The 20,468-nt window shown below is 39.5% G+C and overlaps 1 long non-coding RNA gene across 1 annotated transcript; it reads left to right on the top strand.

The window, feature by feature from the left end:
• The first annotated feature begins 5,451 nt into the window (after positions 1-5,451).
• LOC309612526 lies at positions 5,452-20,344 on the top strand. Its single transcript, XR_014235249.1, has 2 exons — positions 5,452-9,610; positions 17,025-20,344. It is a non-coding gene; the product is annotated as an uncharacterized lncRNA (long non-coding RNA).
• The last annotated feature ends 124 nt before the right edge of the window (positions 20,345-20,468 follow it).

Here is a 20,468-nt window from a genome sequence, read left to right as displayed (position 1 = left end):
ACCAACAGTGCAGGAGGGTTCCCTTTTCTCCACACCCTCTCCAGCACTTACTGTTTGTAGATTCTTTGATGACGGCCATTCTGACTAGCGTGAGGTGATACCTCATTGTAGTTTTGATTTGCATTTCTCTTATGATTAGTGATGTTGAGCATCCTTTCATGTGTTTGTTGGCAATCTGTATATCTTCTTTGGAGAAATGTCTATTTAGGTCTTCTGCCCATTTTTGGATTGGGTTGTTTCTTTTTTTAATATTGAGCTGCATGAACTGCTTGTAAATTTTGGAGGTTAATCCTTTGTCAGTTGCTTCATTTGCAAACATTTTCTCCCATTCTGAGGGTTACCTTGTCTATGGTTTCTTTTGCTGTGTGAAAGTTTTTAAGTTTCATTAGGTCCCATTTGTTTATTTTGGTTTTTATTTCCATTTCTCTAGGAGGTGGGTCTAAAAGCATCTTGCTGTGATTTATGTCATAGAGTGTTCTGACTATGTTTTCCTCTGAGAGTTTTATGGTGTCTGGCCTTACATGTAGGTCTTTAATCCATTTTGAGTTTATTTTTGTGTATGGTGTTAGGGAGTGTTCTAATTTCATTCTTTTATATGTAGCTGTCCAGTTTTCCCAGCACCACTTATTGAAGAGGCTGTCTTTTCTCCACTGTATATTCTTGCCTCCTTTATCAAAGATAAGGTGACCATATGTGCGTGGGTTTATCTCTGGGCTTTCTATGCTGTTCCATTGATCTATATTTCAGTTTTTGTGCCAGGACCATACTGTCTTGATTACTGTAGGGTTGCAGCATAGTCTGTCAGGGATCCTGATTCCTACAGCTCTGTTTTTCTTTCTCAAGATTGCTTTGGCTATTCGGGGTCTTCTGTGTTTCCATACAAATTGTGAAGTTTTATGTTCTAGTTCTGTGAAAAATGCCAGTGGTAGTTTGATAGGGATTGTATTTAATCTGTACATTGCTTTGGGTAGTAGTGTCATTTTCACAATGTTGATTCTTCCAATCTAAGAACATGGTATATCTCTCCATCTATTTGTATCACCTTTAATTTCTTTCATCAGTGTCTTATAATTTTCTGCATACAAGTCTTTTGTCTCCTTAGGTAGGTTTATTCCTAGATATTTTATTCTTTTTGTTGCAATGGTAAATGGGAGTGTTTCCGTAATTTCACTTTCAGATTTTTCATCATTAGTGTATAGAAATGCAAGATATTTGTGCATTAATTTGGTATCCTGCTACTTTACCAAATTCATTGATTAGCTCTAGTAGTTTTCTGGTAGCATCTTTAGGATTCTCTATGTATAGTATCATGTCATCTGCAAACAGTGACAGTTTTACTTCTTTTCCGATATGGATTTCTTTTACTTCCTTTTCTTCTCTGATTGCTGTGGCTAAAACTACCAAAACTATGTTGAATAATAGTGGTGAGAGTGGGCAACCTTGTCTCGTTCCTGATCTTAGTGGAAATGCTTTCAGTTTTTCACCATTGAGGATGATGTTGGCTGCGGGTTTGTCTCATATGGCCTTTATTATGTTGAGGAAAGTTCCCTCTATGCCTGCTTTCTGGAGGGTTTTTATCATAAATCGGTGTTGAATTTTTTCGAAAGCTTTCTTTGCATCTATTGAGATGATCATATGGTTTTTCTCCTTCAATTTGTTAATATGGTGTATCACATTGATTGATTTCCGTATATTGAAGAATCCTTGCATTCCTGGGATAAACCCCACTTGATCATGGTGTATGACCCTTTTACTGTGCTGTTGGATTCTGTTTGCTAGTATTTTGTTGAGGATTTTTGCATCTATGTTCATCAGTGATATTGGCCTGTAGTTTTCTTTCTTTGTGACATCTTTGTCTGGTTTTGGTATCAGGGTGATGGTGGCCTCGTAGAATAAGTTTGGGAGTGTTCCTCCCTCTGCTATATTTTGGAAGAGTTTGAGAAGGATATGTATTAACTCTTCTCTAAATGTTTGATAGAATTCACCTGTGAAGCCATCTGGTCCTGGGCTTCTCTTTTTTGGAAGACTTTTAATCACAGTTTCAATTTCAGTGCTTGTGATTGGTCTGTTTATATTTTCTGCTTCTTCCTGATTCAGTCTCGGAAGGCTGTGCTTTTCTAAGAAGTTGTCCATTTCTTCCAGGTTGTCCATTTTATTGGCATATAGTTGTTTGTAGTAATCTCTCATGATCCTTTGCATTTCTGCAGTGTCAGTTGTTACTTTGCCTTTTTCATTTCTAATTCTATTGATTTGAGTCTTCTCCCTTTTTTCTTGATGAGTCTGGCTAATGGTTTACCAATTTTGTTTATCTTCTCAAAGAACCAGCTTTTAGTTTTATTGATCTTTGCTATCGTTTTCTTTGTTTCTATTTCATTTATTTCTGCTCTGCTCTTTATGATTTCTTTCCTTCTGCTAAGTGGGTTTTGTTTGTTCTTCTTTCTCTAATTGCTTTAGGTGTAAAGTTAGGTTGTTTATTTGAGGTGTTTCTTGTTTCTTAAGGTAAGATAGTATTGCTATAAACTTTCCTCTTAGAACTGCTTTTGCTGCATCCCATAGGTTTTGGCTCATCGTGTTTTCATTGTCATTTGTTTCTAGGTATTTTTTGATTTCCTCTTTGATTTCTTCAGTGATCTCTTGGTTATTAAGTAGTGTATTGTTTAGCCTCCATGTGTTTATATTATTCACAAATTTTTTCCTGTAATTGATATCTAGTCTCATAGCGTTGTGGTCAGAAAAGATACTTGATACAATTTCAATTTTCTTAAATTTACCAAGGCTTGATTTGTGACCCAAGATATGATCTATCCTGGAGAATGTTCCATAAGCACTTGAGAAGAAAATGTATTCTGTTGTTTATGGATGGAATGTCCTATAAATATCAATTAAGTCCATCTTGTTTAATGTATCATTTAAAGCTTGTGTTTCCTTATTTATTTTCATTTTGGATGATGTGTCCATTGGTGAAAGTGGGTGTTAAAGTCCCCTACTATGATTTTGTTACTGTTGATTTCCCCTTTTATGGCTGTTAGTGTTTGCCTTATGTATTGAGGTGCTCCTATGTTGGGTTCATAAATATTTACAAGTGTTATATCTTCTTCTTGCATTGATCCCTTTATCATTATGTAGTGTCCTTCTTTGTCTCTTATAATAGTCTTTGTTTTAAAGTCTATTTTGTCTGATATGAGAATTGCTACTCCAGCTTTCTTTTGATTTCCATTTGCATGGAATATCTTTTTTCTTCCCCTCACTTTCAGTCTGTATGTGTCCCTAGGTCTGAAGTGGGTCTCTTGTAGACAGCATATATACGGGTCTTGTTTTTGTATCCATTCATCCAGTCTATGTCTTTTGGTTGGAGCATTTAATCCATTTACATTTAAGGCAATTATCGATATGTATGTTCCCATTACCATTTTTTTAATTGTTTTGGGTTTTTTATTGTAGGTCTTTTCCTTCTCTTGTGTTTCCTGCCTAGAGAAGTTCCTTTAGCATTTGTTGTAAAGCTGTTTTGGTGGTGCTGAATTCTCTTAGCTTTTGCTTGTCTGTAAAAGTTTTAATTTCTCTGTCAAATCCGAATGAGATCCTTCCTGGGTACAGTAATCTTGGTTGTAGGTTTTTCTCCTTCATCACTTTAAATATGTCCTGCCACTCCCTTCTGGCTTGCAGAGTTTCTGCTGAAAGATCAGCTGTTAACCTTATGGGGATTCCCTTGTGTGTTATTTGTTGCTTTTCCCTTGCTGCTTTTAATATGTTTTCTTTGTATTTAATTTTTGTTAGTTTGATTAATATGTGTCTTGGCATGTTTCTCCTTGGATTTATTGTGTATGGGACTCTCTGTGCTTCCTGGACTTGATTTACTATTTCTTTTCCCATATTAGGGAAGTTTTCAACTATAATCTCTTCAAATATTTTCTCAGTCCCTTTCTTTTTCTCTTCTTCTTCTGGGAACCCTATAATTCGAATGTTGGTGTGTTTAGTGTTGTTCCAGAGGTCTCTGAGACTGCCCTCAATTCTTTTCATTCTTTTTTCTTTATTCTGCTTTGTGGTAGTTATTTCCACTATTTTATCTTCCAGGTCACTTATCTGTTCTTCTGCCTCAGTTATTCTGTTATTGATCCCTTCTAGAGAATTTTTAATTTCATTTATTGTGGTGTTCATCTCTGTCTGTTTGCGCTTTAGTTCTTCTAGGACCTTGTTAAACGTTTCTTGTATTTTCTCCATTCTATTTCCACGATTTTGGATCATCTTTACTATCATTATTCTGAATTCTTTTTCAGGTAGACGGCCTATTTCCTCTTCATTTGTTAGGTCTGGTGGGTTTTTACCTTGCTCCTCCATCTGCTGCTTCTCTTTCTTCTGATTTTGCTTAACTTACTGTGTTTGGGGTATCCTTTTTGCAGATTGCAGGTTCGTAGTTACTGTTGTTTTTGGTGTCTGTCCCCAGTGGCTAAGGTTGGTTCAGTGAATTGTGTAGGCTTCCTGGTGGAGGGGACTAGTGCCTTTGTTGTGGTGGATGAGGCTGGATCTTGTCTTTCTGGTGGGCAGGTCCACATCCGGTGGTGTGTTTTGGGGTGTCTGTGGCCTTATTATGATTTTAGGTAGCCTCTCTGCTAATGGATGGGGTTGTGTTCCTGTTTTGCTAGTTGTTTGGCATAGGGTGTCCAGCACTGTAGCCTGCTTGTCGTTGAGTGGAGCTGGGTCTTGGCGTTGAGATGGAGATCTCTGGGAGATTTTCGCTGTTTGATATTATGTGGAGGTGGGAGGTCCCTTGTGTACCAGTGTCCTGAACTTGGCTCTCCCACCTCAGAGGCACAGCTCTGACACCTGGCTGGAGCACCAAGAGCCTGTCATCCACACGGCTCAGAATAAAAGGGAGAAAAAAAAGAAAGAAGAAGATAAAATAAAATAAGGTAAAATAAAATAAAGTTATTAAAGTCAAAAATAAAAAATAATTATACGAAAAAATTTTAAATAAGTAATAATAATAATAATAATAATAAAGGACAGACAGAACCCTAGAACAAATGGTAAAAGAAAAGCTATACAGACAAAATCATACACAGAAGCATACACATACATACTCACGAAAAGAGCAAAAGGGAAAATAATATATTGTTGCTCCCAAAGTCCACCTCCTCAATTTGGGATGATTTGTTGTCTATTCAGGTATTCCACAGATGCAGGTACATCAAGTTGATGGTGACGATTTAATCCACTGCTTCTGAGGCTGTTGGGAGAGATTTCCCTTTCTCTTCTTTTTTCGCACAGCTACTGGGGTGCTTTGGATTTGGACCCTCATCTGCGTGTAGGTCGCCTGAGGGCGTCTGTTCTTCACTCAGACAGGACGGGGTTAAAGGAGCAGCTGCTTAGGGGGCTCTGGCTCACTCAGGCCGGGCGGAGGGAGGGGTACGGAGGAGGCGGGGCGAGCCTGTGGCGGCAGAGGCCTGCGTGACGTTGCAGCAGCCTGAGGCACGCTGTGTGCTCTCCTGGGGAAGTTGTCCCCGGATCACGGGACCCTGGCAGTGGCGGGCTGCACAGGCTCCCGGGAGGGGCGGTGTGGAGAGTGACCTGTGCTCACACACAGGCTTCTTGGTGGTGGCAGCAGCAGCCTTAGCGTCTCATGCCCGTCTCTGGGGTCCGCGCTGATAGCTGCGGCTCGCGCCCGTCTCTGGAGCTCGTTTAGGCGGCGCTCTGAATCCCCTCTCCTCGCGCACCAGGAAACAAAGAGGGAAGAAAAAGTCTCTTGCCTCTTCGGCAGCTGCAGACTTTTTCCCGGACTCCCTCCCGGCTAGCTGTGGTGCACTAACCCCTTCAGGCTGTGTTCACGCCGCCAACCCCAGTCCTCTCCCTGGGATCCGACCGAAGCCCGAGCCTCAGCTCCCAGCCCCGCCCACCCCGGCGGGTGAGCAGACGAGCCTCTTGGGCTGGTGAGTGCTGCTCGGCGCCGAGCCTCTGTGCGGGAATCTCTCCGCTTTGCCCTCCGCACCCCTGTGGCTGCGGTCTCCTCCGTGGCTCCGAAGCTTCCCCCCTCCGCCACCCGCAGTCTCCGCCTGCGAAGGGTTTCCTAGTGTGTGGAAACCTTTCCTCCTTCACGGCTCCCTCCCACTGGTGCAGGTCCCGTCCCTATTCTTTTGTCTCTGTTTTTTCTTTTTTCTTTTGCCCTACCCAGGTACGTGGGGAGTTTCTTGCCTTTTGGGAAGTCTGAGGTCTTCTGCCAGCGTTCAGTAGGTGTTCTGTAGGAGTTGTTCCACATGCAGATGTATTTCTGATGTATTTGTGGGGAAGAAGGTGATCTCTGCGTCTTACTCTTCTGCCATCTTGAAACTCCTTCTCATTAAATTTTAAACATTATTGTTGAATCACAGCTTTTAGTGTTCCATAATTTGGCCACTGCTAAGTTCCCTAAGATTCCCGATTTTGTCTTTACTATATCCTGTAGGCCTTGCACCATGTACAGCACCTGGCATACGTGAGGTACTCAATATTTCATTATTTGAATTGAATCCCTTTATTAGCCAATTGTTTAATATAGACTTATAATAATGATGATGAGGCTCTCGACAAATTTGAGGGGGCTTAAATATTAACAAGTATTTTAGTTATGCTCGACATAATTTTCATTATATCTCTATTGATATTTCTAAGTTCTTTGAATGTTATATCAAATGAGTAAGTACTCATTTCCCCAGAGTTCCACTAGCTGTCTGTGGGCTTACTGGTAAGTATGTGTCAAAAAATGACCTCCCTTTTTACAAAGAATGACAAAAGGACAAAACCATCCAGACATCAAGCAAAGAAGAGTTCTGAATGTCACCAGTCTAAGTGAATCAGACCCTGTTCTCAGTTTGCACCTTCCTTTACGTTTCACTCACTTTGATTTTCTCCACCCCTGGCTACAGGGCATAAGCTTCCGCCATAAAATATTTGTTCATGTCTATACAAAGGTGGTATCAAAGTTCAGACTCATTCAGGGTCATAAAAGAGAACTCCATTTGAGCTCTCCATAACAAAAGATGGTGGTTTCAGGGGTTGATTTTAAGAATATAACAATATATTTTAGAGACTTAAAAAAAGGAAGATACTATCAGGCCTAGGGGAAGAATCAGAATATTCAAATTTATACAAAATAATTATCCTTCTTCCTTCTTTTACTTTTGCCCTCTCGTGATTCTTGGCTTCATTCTTCTTTTTGTGTGTCAAGTTTTCTTTATTTTAGTCCACAAGGCAGAAAGTAATCATTCATAGTTTTACTTACAACTCCACAATAGAGTTGAGGTTTCTAAATTCAATTTTAAATTCCCAATTTTAAATTTAAGAGGGATGGCTTATTGGCAGAGACTAGATTCACAAAATAAGCCAGTCAATCAATTATGGTTAAGGAGGCAGAGTTATGCTAAAACAGCATGGCTAGATTCACACACACACACATGCACACACACACAATATGTGTCTGATTTTGACGATAACAGCAATGTTAGAGAGAATCTCAAGTATAGTGAGTTTTATAATGTCACCCTCAATATCCATATCTACTGGAAACCTCAGAATGTGACCTTATTTGGAAATATGTTCTTTGCAAGTATAATTATTGTAAGGAATGAGATAAGAAATTATGTTGAATTAGGCTTAGATCAAAACCCAATGATAGGGCTTCCCTGAAGGCACAGTGGTTAAGAATCCGCCTGCCAATGCAGGGGATACGGGTTTGAGTCCTGGTCTGGGAAGATCCCACATGCCGCGGAGCAACTAAGCCCGTGTGCCACAACTACTGAGCCTGCGCTCTACAGCCTGTGAGCCACAACTGCTGAGCCTGCAAGCCACAACTACCGAGCCTGTGAGCCACAACTACTGAGCCTGCACACCTAGAGCCCGTGCTCCACAACAAGAGAAGCCACCGCAATGAGAAGCTTGTGCACCGCAATGAAGAGTAGCCCCCCCTTGCCACAATTAGAATGAAGCTCGCGCACAGCAACAAAGACCCAACGCAGCCCAAAATAAATAAATAAATTTTTTAAAAAAGAATGACTTGTAAATAAATAAATAATAAATATTGCTAAAATAAAAAACCAACCCAATGATAGTACCCTTCTTTTTAAGAAACAGAAAGGACACAAGGAGAGAGACACAGAGAAGAAAGTGATATGAAGATGGAAGCAGAGATTAGTGATGTGTCCATAAGCCAAAAAATGTTAAAGATATTGTGTAACCCCCAGAAGCTAGGAGAGAGGCATGGGAAAGTTTCCCCCTCAGAGCTGGCAAGACAAAGAGCATGTAATGGCAAAATTACAACATTTTGACAGTATGAAATTATGACAGAGGGAGCCAGTCCTATTGATTCCTTGATTTCACACTTCTGGCTTCATGAACTGTGAGAGAATAGATTTCTGTTGTCTTGTAACCCACCAAGTTAGTAGTAGTTTATTATTGCAGCCCTAGGAAATAAATAGACCAAGAAAAGAGAAAAGGACTGAAGGAGACCAATTGAGGAGTTCCTTTTTTCCACCAAGAGATTCCCCCCACTTCTTCTCTGGTAAACAATGCATTCTGTATTTTAGCTTAGCCAGGTAAGCTATTTTCTTCCAATGTTCAACTTATATCATATTAGTTTATGAGTATAAAAGGATCCCAAGCAACTTAACATAGAACGATGCAATAATAGTTGACTATTATTGCTCACAAATGGCAAAAAAGCAGAAGATAGCTACTCTTTACTTCTACTCCTTTACTGATTTAAACTCATGTAACTAAGTGGTAGTTTCCTCACTTTAAGGACAAAATGTACTCGACAGTTCTCACTTAAGCATTCATCACCAGGACTCAAGGTCCTTGCATCATTTGGGATCGATTCAGTAAAAAAGCGACTAAAATGAAGTGCTTGAACTGGTCCTTAAATATTTCTGTAGTCATTGCATACCTTTGCAAATAGCTTTTTAATGGCGAAATTGCCACATTATGATTTAATTTGTACTGAACAAATGAGGATGTATTATCATCTCAGCCAATATTTGAGTTAGCTCAGGAGAATTTCAGGCAACTTGGATGAGTTTGGCTGCAATGCAGTGCCTGAAATAAAATAAACTTTGTTTCTTTTTGTGTTATGTAAAAATATAAGTACATATACATGAATTGAAAACAACCTTCATTTTATATAACCAGAATAAAAAATAAAATGGAAAGATGCCAGCATTTTTGTTTTCTATAGTAGAAAATACACTGACTTTTCAATCATGGCTTGATCATGTCTCAAGTGTCCTATGAAGAGAAAATAAAGCAGTAACATGTCATTTATCTGAAGGTCATGTATCCTACAAATCAGCAGTTTGGAACATCAGTGAGAACTTGGTAATAATGAAGAAAGGCCCAAGAGAATAGAAAGAGATGTCTGTACATTTTTTGATTTGACTTGATTTAACAAAACACTTGATTTGGCCATTCACCAAGAAAGCACTTGATATACAATTTTTTTTTTTTACTGTTATAGTAATAATTTTATAAAGCCCACCTAGCTTTCTGACTATCAATGAATTAAAATTAATCAGAACTAAGGAGATCTAGAGTTAGTCACAGTGATGACAGAAGGAAGTTAACAACCTGGGAGCAATGGAGGAAACAGGTAATACTTTTTTTTTCTTTTTTAAACATCTTTATTGAAGTATAATTGACTTACAATGGTGTGTTAGCTTCTGCTTTATAACAAAGTGAATCAGTTATACATATACAATATGTTCCCATTTCTCTTCCCTCTTGCATCTCCCTCCCTCCCACCCTCCTTATCCCACACCTCTAGGTGGTCACAAAGCACCGAGCTGATCTCCCTGTGCTATGCGGCTGCTTCCCACTAGCTATCTATTTTACATTTGGTAGTGTATATATGTCCATGACACTCTCTTACCCTGTCACATCTCACCCCACCCCCTCCCCATATCCTCAAGTCCATTCTCTAGTAGGTCTGTGTCTTTATTCCCGTCTTGCCACTAGGTTCTTCATGGCCTTTTTTTTTTTTTTCCTTAGATTCCGTATATATGTGTTAGCATACTGTATTTGTTTTTCTCTTTCTGACTTACTTCACTCTGTATGACAGACTCTAACTCCATCCACCTCATTACAAATACCTCCATTTCATTTCTTTTTATGGCTGAGTAATATTCCATTGTATATATGTGCCACATCTTTATCCATTCATCTGTCGATGGACATTTAGGTTGCTTCCATGTCCTGGCTATTGTAAATAGAGCTGCAATGAACATTTTGGTACATGACTCTTTTTGAACTATGGTTTTCTCAGGGTATATGCCCAGTAGTGGGATTGCTGGGTCGTATGGTAGTTCTATTTGTAGTTTTTTAAGGAACCTCCATACTGTTCTCCATAGTGGCTGTATCAATTTACATTCCCACCAACAGTGCAAGAGGGTTCCCTTTCCTCCACACCCTCTCCAGCATTTATTGTTTCTAGATTTTTTGATGATGGCCATTCTGACTGGTGTGAGATGATATCTCATTGTAGTTTTGATTTGCATTTCTCTAATGATTAATGATGTTGAGCATTCTTTCATGTGTCTGTAGGCCATCTGTATATCTTCTTTGGAGAAATGTCTATTTAGGTCTTCTGCCCATTTTTGGATAGGGTTGTTCGTTTTTTTGTTATTGAGCTGCATGAGCTGCTTGTAAATCTTGGAGATTAATCCTTTGTCAGTTGCTTCATTTGCAAATATTTTCTCCCATTCTGAGGGTTGTCTTTTGGTCTTGTTTATGGTTTCCTTTGCTGTGCAAAAGCTTTTAAGTTTCATTAGGTCCCATTTGTTTATTTGTGTTCTTATTTCCATTTCTCTGGGAGCTGGGTCAAAAAGAATCTTGCTGTGATGTATGTCATAGAGTGTTCTGCCTATGTTTTCCTCTAAGAGTTTGATAGTGTCTGGCTTTACACTTAGGTCTTTAATCCATTTTGAGTTTATTTTTGTGCATGGTGTCAGGGAGTGTTCTAATTTCATTCTTTTATATGTAGCTGTCCAGTTTTCCCAGCACCACTTATTGAAGAGGCTGTCTTTTCTCCACTGTATATGCTTGCCTCTTTTATCAAAGATAAGGTGACCATATGTGTGTGGGTTTATCTCTGGGTTTTCTATCCTGTTCCATTGATCTATATTTCTGTTTTTGTGCCAGTACCAAACTGTCTTGATTACTGAAGCTTTGTAATATAGTCTGAAGTCAGGGAGCCTGATTCCCCCAGCTCCATTTTTCGTTCTCAAGATTGCTTTGGCTATTCGGGGTCTTTTGTGTTTCCATACAAATTGTGAAATTTTTTGTTCTAGTTCTGTGAAAAATGCCAGTGGTAGTTTGATAGGGATTGCATTGAATCTGTAGATTGCTTTGGGTAGTAGAGTCATTTTCACAATGTTGATTCTTCCAATCCAGGAACATGGTATAGCTCTCCATCTATTTGTATCATCTTTAATTTCTTTCATCAGTGTCTTATAACTTTCTGCATACAGGTCTTTTGTCTCCTTAGGTAGGTTTATTCCTAGATATTTTATTCTTTTTGTTGCAATGGTAAACGGGAGTGTTTTCTTAATTTCACTTTCAGATTTTTCGTCATTAGTGTATAGAAATGCAAGAGATTTCTGTGCATTAATTTTGTATCCTGCTACTTTACCAAATTCATTGATTAGCTCTAGTAGTTTTCTGGTAGCATCTTTAGGATTCTCTATGTATAGTATCATGTCATCTGCAAATAGTGACAGCTTTACTTCTTCTTTTCCGATTTGGATTCCTTTTATTTCTTTGTCTTCTCTGATTGCTGTGGCTAACACTTCCAAAACTATGTTGAATAATAGTGGTGAGAGTGGGCAACCTTGTCTTGTTCCTGATCTTAGTGGAAATGGTTTCAGTTTTTCACCATTGAGGACAATGTTGGCTGTGGGTTTGTCATATATGGCCTTTATTATGTTGAGGAAAGTTCCCTCTATGCCTACTTTCTGCAGGGCTTTTATCATAAATGGGTGTCGAATTTTGTCGAAAGCTTTTTCTGCATCTATTGAGAGGATCATATGGTTTTTCTCCTTCAATTTGTTAATATGGTGTATCACATTGATTGATTTGCGTATGTTGAAGAATCCTTGCATTCCTGGGATAAACCCCACTTGATCATGGTGTATGATCCTTTTAATGTGCTGTTGGATTCTGTTTGCTAGTATTTTGTTGAGGATTTTTGCATCTATGTTCATCAGTGATATTGGCCTGTAGTTTTCTTGCTTTGTGACATCTTTGTCTGGTTTTGGTATCAGGGTGATGGTGGCCTCGTAGAATGAGTTTGGGAGTGTTCCTCCCTCTGCAATATCTTGGAAGAGTTTGAGAAGGATAGGTGTTAGCTCTTCTCTAAATGTTTGATAGAATTCACCTGTGAAGCCATCTGGTCCTGGGCTTTTGTTTGTTGGAAGGTTTTTAATCACAGTTTCAATTTCAGTGCTTGTGATTGGTCTGTTCATATTTTCTATTTCTTCCTGGTTCAGTCTCGGCAGTTTGTGCATTTCTAAGAATCTGTCCATTTCTTCCAGGTTGTCCATTTTATTGGCATAGAGTTGCTTGTAGTAATCTCTCATGATCTTTTGTATTTCTGCAGTGTCAGTGATTACTTCTCCTTTTCATTTCTAATTCTATTGATTTGAGTCTTCTCCCTTTTTCTCTTGATGAGTCTGGCTAATGGTTTATCAATTTTGTTTATCTTCTCAAAGAACCAGCTTTTAGTTTCATTGATTTTTGCTATTGTTTCCTTCATTTCTTTTTCATTTATTTCTGACCTAATCTTTATGATTTCTTTCCTTCTGCTAGCTTTGGGGTTTTTTTGTTCTTCTTTCTCTAATTGCTTTAGGTGCAAGGTTAGGTTGTTTATTCGAGATGTTTCCTGTTTCTTGAGGTAGGCTTGTATTGCTATAAACTTCCCACTTAGCACTGCTTTTGCTGCGTCCCATAGGTTTTGGGTCGTCGTATCTCCATTGTCATTTGTTTCTAGGTATTTTTTGATTTCCCCTTTGATTTCTTCAGTGATCACTTCGTTATTAAGTAGTGTATTGTGTAGCCTCCATGTGTTTGTATTTTTTACAGATCTTTTCCTGTAATTGATATCTAGTCTCATAGCGTTGTGGTCGGAAAAGATACTTGATACGATATCAATTTTCTTAAATTTACCAAGGCTTGATTTGTGACCCAAGATATGATCTATCCTGGAGAATGTTCCATGAGCACTTGAGAAAAATGTGTATTCTGTTGTTTTTGGGTGGAATGTCCTATAAATATCAATTAAGTCCATCTTGTTTAATGTATCATTTAAAGCTTGTGTTTCCTTATTTATTTTCATTTTGGATGATCTGTCCATTGGTGAAAGTGGGGTGTTAAAGTCCCCTACTATGATTGTGTTGCTGTCGATTTCCCCTTTTATGGCTGTTAGTATTTGCCTTATGTATTGAGGTGCTCCTATGTTGGGTGCATAAATATTTACAATTGTTATACCTTCCTCTTGGATCGATCCCTTGATCATTATATAGTGTCCTTCTTTGTCTCTTGTAATAGTCTTTATTTTAAAGTCTATTTTGTCTGATATGAGAATTGCTACTCCAGCTTTCTTTTGATTTCCATTTGCATGGAATATCTTTTTCCATCCCCTCACTTTCAGTCTGTATGTGTCTCTAGGTCTGAAGTGGGTCTCTTGTAGACAGCATATATATGGGTCTTGTTTTTGTATCCATTCAGCCAGCCTGTGTCTTTTGGTGGGAGCATTTAATCCATTTACATTCAAGGTAATTATCGATATGTATGTTCCTAGTCCCATTTTCTTAAATGTTTTGGGTTTGTTATTGTAGGTGTTTTCCTTCTCTTGTGTTTCTTGCCTAGAGAAGTTCCTTTAGCATTTGTTGTAAAGCTGGTTTGGTGGTGCTGAACTCTCTCAGCTTTTGCTTGTCTGTAAAGGTTTTAATTTCTCTGTCAAATCCGAATGAGATCCTTCCTGGGTAGAGTAATCTTGGTTGTAGGTTCTTCTCCTTCATCACTTTAAGTATATCCTGCCACTTCCTTCTGGCTTGCAGAGTTTCTGCTGAAAGATCAGATGTTAACCTTATGGGGATTCCCTTGTGTGTTATTTGTTGTTTTTCCCTTGCTGCCTTTAATATGTTTTCCTTATATTTAATTTTTGACAGTTTGATTAATATGTGTCTTGGCGTGTTTCTCCTTGGGTTTATCCTGTATGGGACTCTCTGTGCTTCCAGGACTTGATTAACTATTTCCTTTCCCATATTAGGGAAGTTTTCAACTATAATCTCTTCAAATATTTTCTCAGTCCCTTTCTTTTTCTCTTCTTCTTCTGGGACCCCTATAATTTGAATGTTGGTGCGTTTAATGTTGTCCCAGAGGTCTCTGAGACTGTCCTCAGTTCTTTTCATTCTTTTTTCTTTATCCTGCTCTGCAGTAGTTATTTCCACCATTTTATCTTCCAGGTCACTTATCCTTTCTTCTGCCTCAGTTATTCTGCTATTGATCCCATCTAGAGTATTTTTAATTTCATTTATTGTGTTTTTCATCATTGCTTGGTTCCTCTTTAGTTCTTCTACGTCCTTGTTAAATGTTTCTTGCATTTTGTCTATTCTATTTCCAAGATTTTGGATCATCCTTACTATCATTATTCTGAATTCTTTTTCAGGTAGACTACCTATTTCCTCTTCATTTGTTAAGTCTGGTGTGTTTTGACCCTGCTCCTTCATCTGCTGTGTGTTTTTCTGTCGTCTCATTTTCCTTATCTTACTGTGTTTGGGGTCTCCTTTTCACAGGCTGCAGGTTCGTAGTTCCCGTTGTTTTTGGTATCTGTCCCCAGTGGGTAAGGTTGGTTCAGTGGGTTGTGTAGGCTTCCTGGTGGAGGGAACTAGTGCCTGAGTTCTGGTGGATGAGGCTGGATCTTGTCTTTCTGGTGGGCACGTCCACGTCTGGTAGTGTATTTTGGGGTGTCTGTGGCCTTATTATGATTTTAGGCAGCCTCTCTGCTAATGGATGGGGCTGTGTTCCTGTCTTGCTAGTTGTTTGGCATAGGGTGTCCAGCACTGTAGCTTGCTGGTCGTTGAGTGAAGCTGGGTCTTGATGTTGAGATGGAGATCTCTGAGAGATTTTTGCTGTTTGGTATTACGTGGAGCTGGGAGGTCTCTTGTGGCCCAGTGTCCTGAAGTTGGCTCTCCCACCTCAGAGGCACGGCCCTGATGCCTGGCTGGAGCACCAAGAGCCTTTTGTCCACATGGCTCAGAGTAAAAGGGAGAAAAAATAGAAAGAAAGAAAGAAAGAGGCTATAATATAGTGAAGTAAGATAAAGCTATTATAAAGCAAAGCTATACAGACAAAATCTCACCCAGAAGCATATACATATACACTCACAAAAAAAGGAAAAGGGGAAAAATTAATATATCCTGCTCCCAAAGTCCACCTCCTGAATTTGGGATGATTCGTTGTCTATTCAGGTATTCAACAGATGCAGGCACATCAAGTTGTTTGTGGAGTTTTAATCCGCTGCTTCTGAGGCTGTTGGGAGAGATTTCCCCTTCTCTTCTCTGTTCGCACAGCTCCTGGAGATCAGCTTTGGATTTGGACCCGCCTCTGCGTGTAGGTCGCCTGAGGGCGTCTGTTCCCCGCCCAGACAGGACGGGGTTAAAGGAGCAGCTGCTTCGGGGGCTCTGGCTCACCCAGGCCGTGGGGAGGGAGGGGTACAGAGGAGGCGGGGCGATCCTGCGGCAGCAGAGGCCGGCGTGACGTTGCACCAGCCTGAGGCGTGCCGTGCGTTCTCCCGGGGAAGTTGTTCCCGGATCACAGGACCCTGGCAGTGGCGGGCTGCACGGGCTCCCGGGAGAGGCGGTGTGGAGAGTGACCTGTGCTCGAACACAGGCTTTTTGGAGGCGGCAGCAGCAGTCCCAGCGTCTCACGCCCGTCTCTGGGGTCCGCGCTGACAACCGCGGCTCGCGCCAGTCTCTGGAGTTCGTTTAGGCGGCGCTCTGAATCCCCTCTCCTTGCGCGCCGCGAAACAAAGAGGCAAGAAAAAGTCTCTTGCCTCTTCGGCAGCTGCAGACTTTTTCCCGGTCTCCCTCCCAGCCAGCTGTGGTGCGCTAACTCCTTCAGGCTGTGTTTACGCCGCCAACCCCAGTCCTCTCCCTGTGATCCAACCGAAGCCCGAGCCTCCGCTCCCAGCCCCCGCCCACCCCGGCGGGTGAGCAGACAAGCCTCTCGGGCTGCTGAGCGCTGCTCAGCGCCGAGCCTCTGTGCGGGAGTCTCTCCGTTTTTTCCTCTGCGCTCCTGTTGCTGTGGGATCCGCGCTGATTGCCGCGGCTCGCGCCCGTCTCTGGAGTTCGTTTAGGCGGCGCTGTGAATCCCCTCTTCTCGCGCACCAGGAAACAAAGAGGGAAGAAAAAGTCTCTTGCCTCTTCGGCAGCTGCAGACTTTTTCCCGGACTCCCTCCCGGCTAGCTGTGGTGCACTAACCCCTTCAGGCTGTGTTCACGCCGCCACCCCCAGTCCTCTCCCTGCGATCCGACCGAAGCTGAGCCTCAGCTCCCAGCCCCGCCCGCCCCGGCGGGTGAGCAGACAAGCCTCTCGGGCTGGTGAGTGCTGGTCGGCACTGATCCTCCGCGCGGGAATCTCTCCGCTTTGCCCTCCGCACCCCTGTTGCTGCGCTCTCCTCCGTGGCTCCAAAGCTTCCCCCCTCTGCCACCCGCAGTCTCTGCCCGGGAAGGGGCTTCCTAGTGTGTGGAAATCTTTCCTCCTTCACAGCTCCCTCCCACTGGTGCAGGTCCCGTCCCTATTCTTTTGTCTCTGTTATTTCTTTTTTCTTTTGCCCTACCCAAGTACGGGGGGAGTTTCTTGCCTTTTGGGAGGTCTGACGTTTTCTGCCAGCGTTCAGTGGGTGTTCTGTAGGAGCAGTTCCACGTGTAGATGTATTTCTACTGTATCTGTGGGAAGGAAGGTGATCTCCGCGTCTTACTCTTCCGCCATCTTCTCTCCTCCTCCCAGGTAATACTTTAAAATACAGAAAGAAGAGCTCTCTAAAATTATAGCAGATCAATTTTGCAAATTCACAACTCCTGATCAATTTTGCAAATTTACAACTGCTCAAACCTCCCACAGTGTCATCTGAACACATATAAATGAAAGAACAAGCACTGCCAAACAAAATTGCCATAATTGAAAAAGAGATTTTCTTCATAGACTAGGAATGAAGCATATATTTACTAAACATTCTGGGCTAAGTCAAGAACATCAAAGGTCTGGGGAGGAGGGTCAGTGTAACAGAACTTGTGATTTACTTGGGTAGTGCTCATAAAACATGCATAACGGTAAAGAATCAGAAAATATAACATAATACAAGAAGAGGAATAAATTTTTATTGACTGAAAACTCAAGCAGGATCTCTTATACATGTGAAGCCAATCTAGAATTCTGTAATGTATTTAATGAAATAAATCCAGAAATAAACTAACCACATGGGATCTGAATCCAATAATAGGTGAAACATGCAAAGACTGTTGTGGAAGCCTTGTGTCATGGAAGGCCAAGACTAAGCATCTTTAAGACAGTTATGTATTCCCTGGATGTGTAATAAAGTAATATCTGTCCAAAGACAGCCTTACAAATAAGAATCACAAAGTGCTAGAGGAAAACCAAAACAATGAAAGGGTTGCACAACTGAGCAAAACAGACTTATAACTCAGAACATAGAGAAAAGTACAGCAATCTGAAAAGAACTTTAAAGTAATCAATTTAATGTCTTCTAAAGAAAAATAAAAGTGAAAGCAACCAAAACAAGAATAAAAAATTATGACACAGAAGTTGATGGTTATTAAATGAGAAATACTTGAATAGATTTACTACCCAGCCAACCAGAGAGACTTGAAAAGTGAAATAGTGAGTTGTAAAATCAGTGAAAACTTCCTTGAATATAGAGCAAAGGATTAAAAAAAAATACAAAATATAAAACAAAGTTAAAATACATTAAAGATAGTAGTTTAATAAAATAAATAAATTGGAAACAGTAGTAACAGTTGAGAGGTGAAATGGTACAAAGGAAAGTATAAGTATGCTAAAAACTTTGTCTTGTCCCAAAGAAAGGCAGAACTACGTGATGTACTTGTTTAAAAAAAAGTTGATGTTTTGTGAATAAAAATTTAAAGAAATCCCAAACAACAAGAAGAAGAAGATGAGGAAGAAGAAGGGGAAGAAGAAGAGAAAGGGGAAGGAAAAGGGATGGCCCAGGAGGAGGAGGAGGAGGAGGAAGAGGAGGAAATATTAAGAATCAGACTGTAAAACTTATAAACTTATAGAGAAAAAAATGGAACAAATAAACAAGAACATCAAAGAAATTATACATTAAAAAAAAGGGAGGGACAGGAAAAAAAAGAAAAAGTTTGATAAACATTAAAAAAAAAAACACGCTAAGATGGCAGAAATAATTTAAAGTATACCATTAATTAAAATAGGCATATTTGAGTTAAAACTATTATTAGAAAGCATAAGTTATAAATGGATTTTTAAAATGTAGCTAGAATCTGTTCATACAGGACAAGCTTAAAAGATAAAAAAAGTTGCAACAAAAGAATATAAACATGTAACGATTTGAAAATGGCTCAGTAACTACTTTAAAGGAGCCTGAGTTCTTGACGGCTGTAAGACCCTCCCAGCCCTAGATGGCCTACGTTTTGAAGAGAGAGAAATAAATGTGTGTCTTGCTTAAGCCACAGTTATTATCGTTTTATTTCATTTTTATCACTGGATGCTAAATATTCTTGTAACCAATACATACTATGAGATATTAAAGCAGATAAAGTGCCTATTCCTCCCTTATTAAAGGATTGATCCACAAAGACAATAATACTCATGAATTTGGATGTAGCTAACAACAGAGTCTTAAAATAAATCAATCCAAATAATGAAAAACAAGGAGAAGTTGAAAAATTCCCAGTTCCTAGTGGGGAACTTTAACATGGTGTTCTCATATACTTACATTTCAAGCAAGCAAAAAATAAATAAGAACACATAGAACTGAAATAACCAGGTTTGTTACTAAAAAATATTTAATAGCCAAAGTAACAAAGGCACTGATTAATCATATAAAGGTGTCAACAAAGTAGAAGAGATGTTGGACTTTAACAATCAGTTTGAAGTGCAAAGTCTGAATGAGCTGAATATCAACCATGGGAATAAACAAAAAAATAAGCTGCATATCTGTACCATACAAAGAGAAAACACTTATTATCTTCAATCACATATTAAATATTATCAATCCTATATCAATACTGACCAGCTACTAGAACATAAAATAATCTTCAATCAATATTACACAAAACACATTCCCTAACTAAAATTAAATAAAATTAGAAATCACATAAATTCATCTGTCCCACTTATCTGAGATATTGGAATACATATGTTTCTTTAATTCATGATTATATTAGTTATATATTGCTGTGTAACAAATTACCCCAATATTTATTAGCTCAAAAAATAAATACTTGTTATATTATGGTTTCTCTGGGTCCAGCATTCAGGTGCTTCTTAGCTGGGTGCCTCTGGGTTGGAGTCTCCCATAAGGCTATAATCAAGGTATCATCTGGGGTTATAGTTATCTGAAGGCTCAACTTAGGGGAGAATCTACTTCCAAGTTCATACAAGTGGTTGTTCCCAGTTCTCAGAGAATCCACTTTCAAGTCCATTCATGTGACTACGGCAATCCTTAGCTTCTCACTGTTTGCCAGAGACATCAGTTCCTGCCCCTGCCATGGGGGGTTCTATGTGGGGAAGCTCACAACATGGCAGCTAGCTTTCGCTCAGAATGAGGCAACAAGAGAGACTGAGCAAGACATAGGCCAGTCTCTTTGTAACATAATCTCAGAAGTGGCATCTATAATGTCAGAATTACTATTTATTTGAAGGATGTCACTCAATGAAAGGAGAATACACATGGGCATAACACTAGGAGGCAAGAGTCTTTAGGTCCATCTTAGAGGTTTCTTGCTACAATGGTTTAAGAGAAAATAAAAGTAGAAAATATTAATTATTTATGACTGAATGACAACAAGAGCTTTACATATCTAAAATTGTGGATGTAGCCAAAGCAGTAGCAGGGAAAAATTCTTTCAAAATGTGGAAAATTAGAATAAATCAGCTAAGTATTAAACTCAAAAAGATAGAAAAAGCAAAACAACTACAGAAAATTGAGGAGAAAAACTAAAAAAGGTAAAAATCAATGAAATAGGAAAAAATGTTGAGCAATTAAACAGTGGTTGAAAAGATGAACTAGACAGTAAATGGTGTTGGAAAAACATGATAAAAATAATTTTAAAAACCCTGTTTATACCTCTTCCCATATACCAAGAAGAATTCTATATGGATAAAATACATAAATAAAAAATAATCTAACTTTTAATAACCTATATGAAAACATGGGGGTATTTTTATAAT

The sequence above is a fragment of the Balaenoptera borealis genome, assembly GCF_965194805.1.
Source record: "Balaenoptera borealis genome assembly, chromosome: 15".
NCBI classification, from domain to species: Eukaryota; Metazoa; Chordata; class Mammalia; order Artiodactyla; family Balaenopteridae; genus Balaenoptera; species Balaenoptera borealis.
The sequence above is the reverse complement of the archived record's forward strand: the minus strand, read 5'-3'. Positions and strand labels throughout refer to the sequence as shown.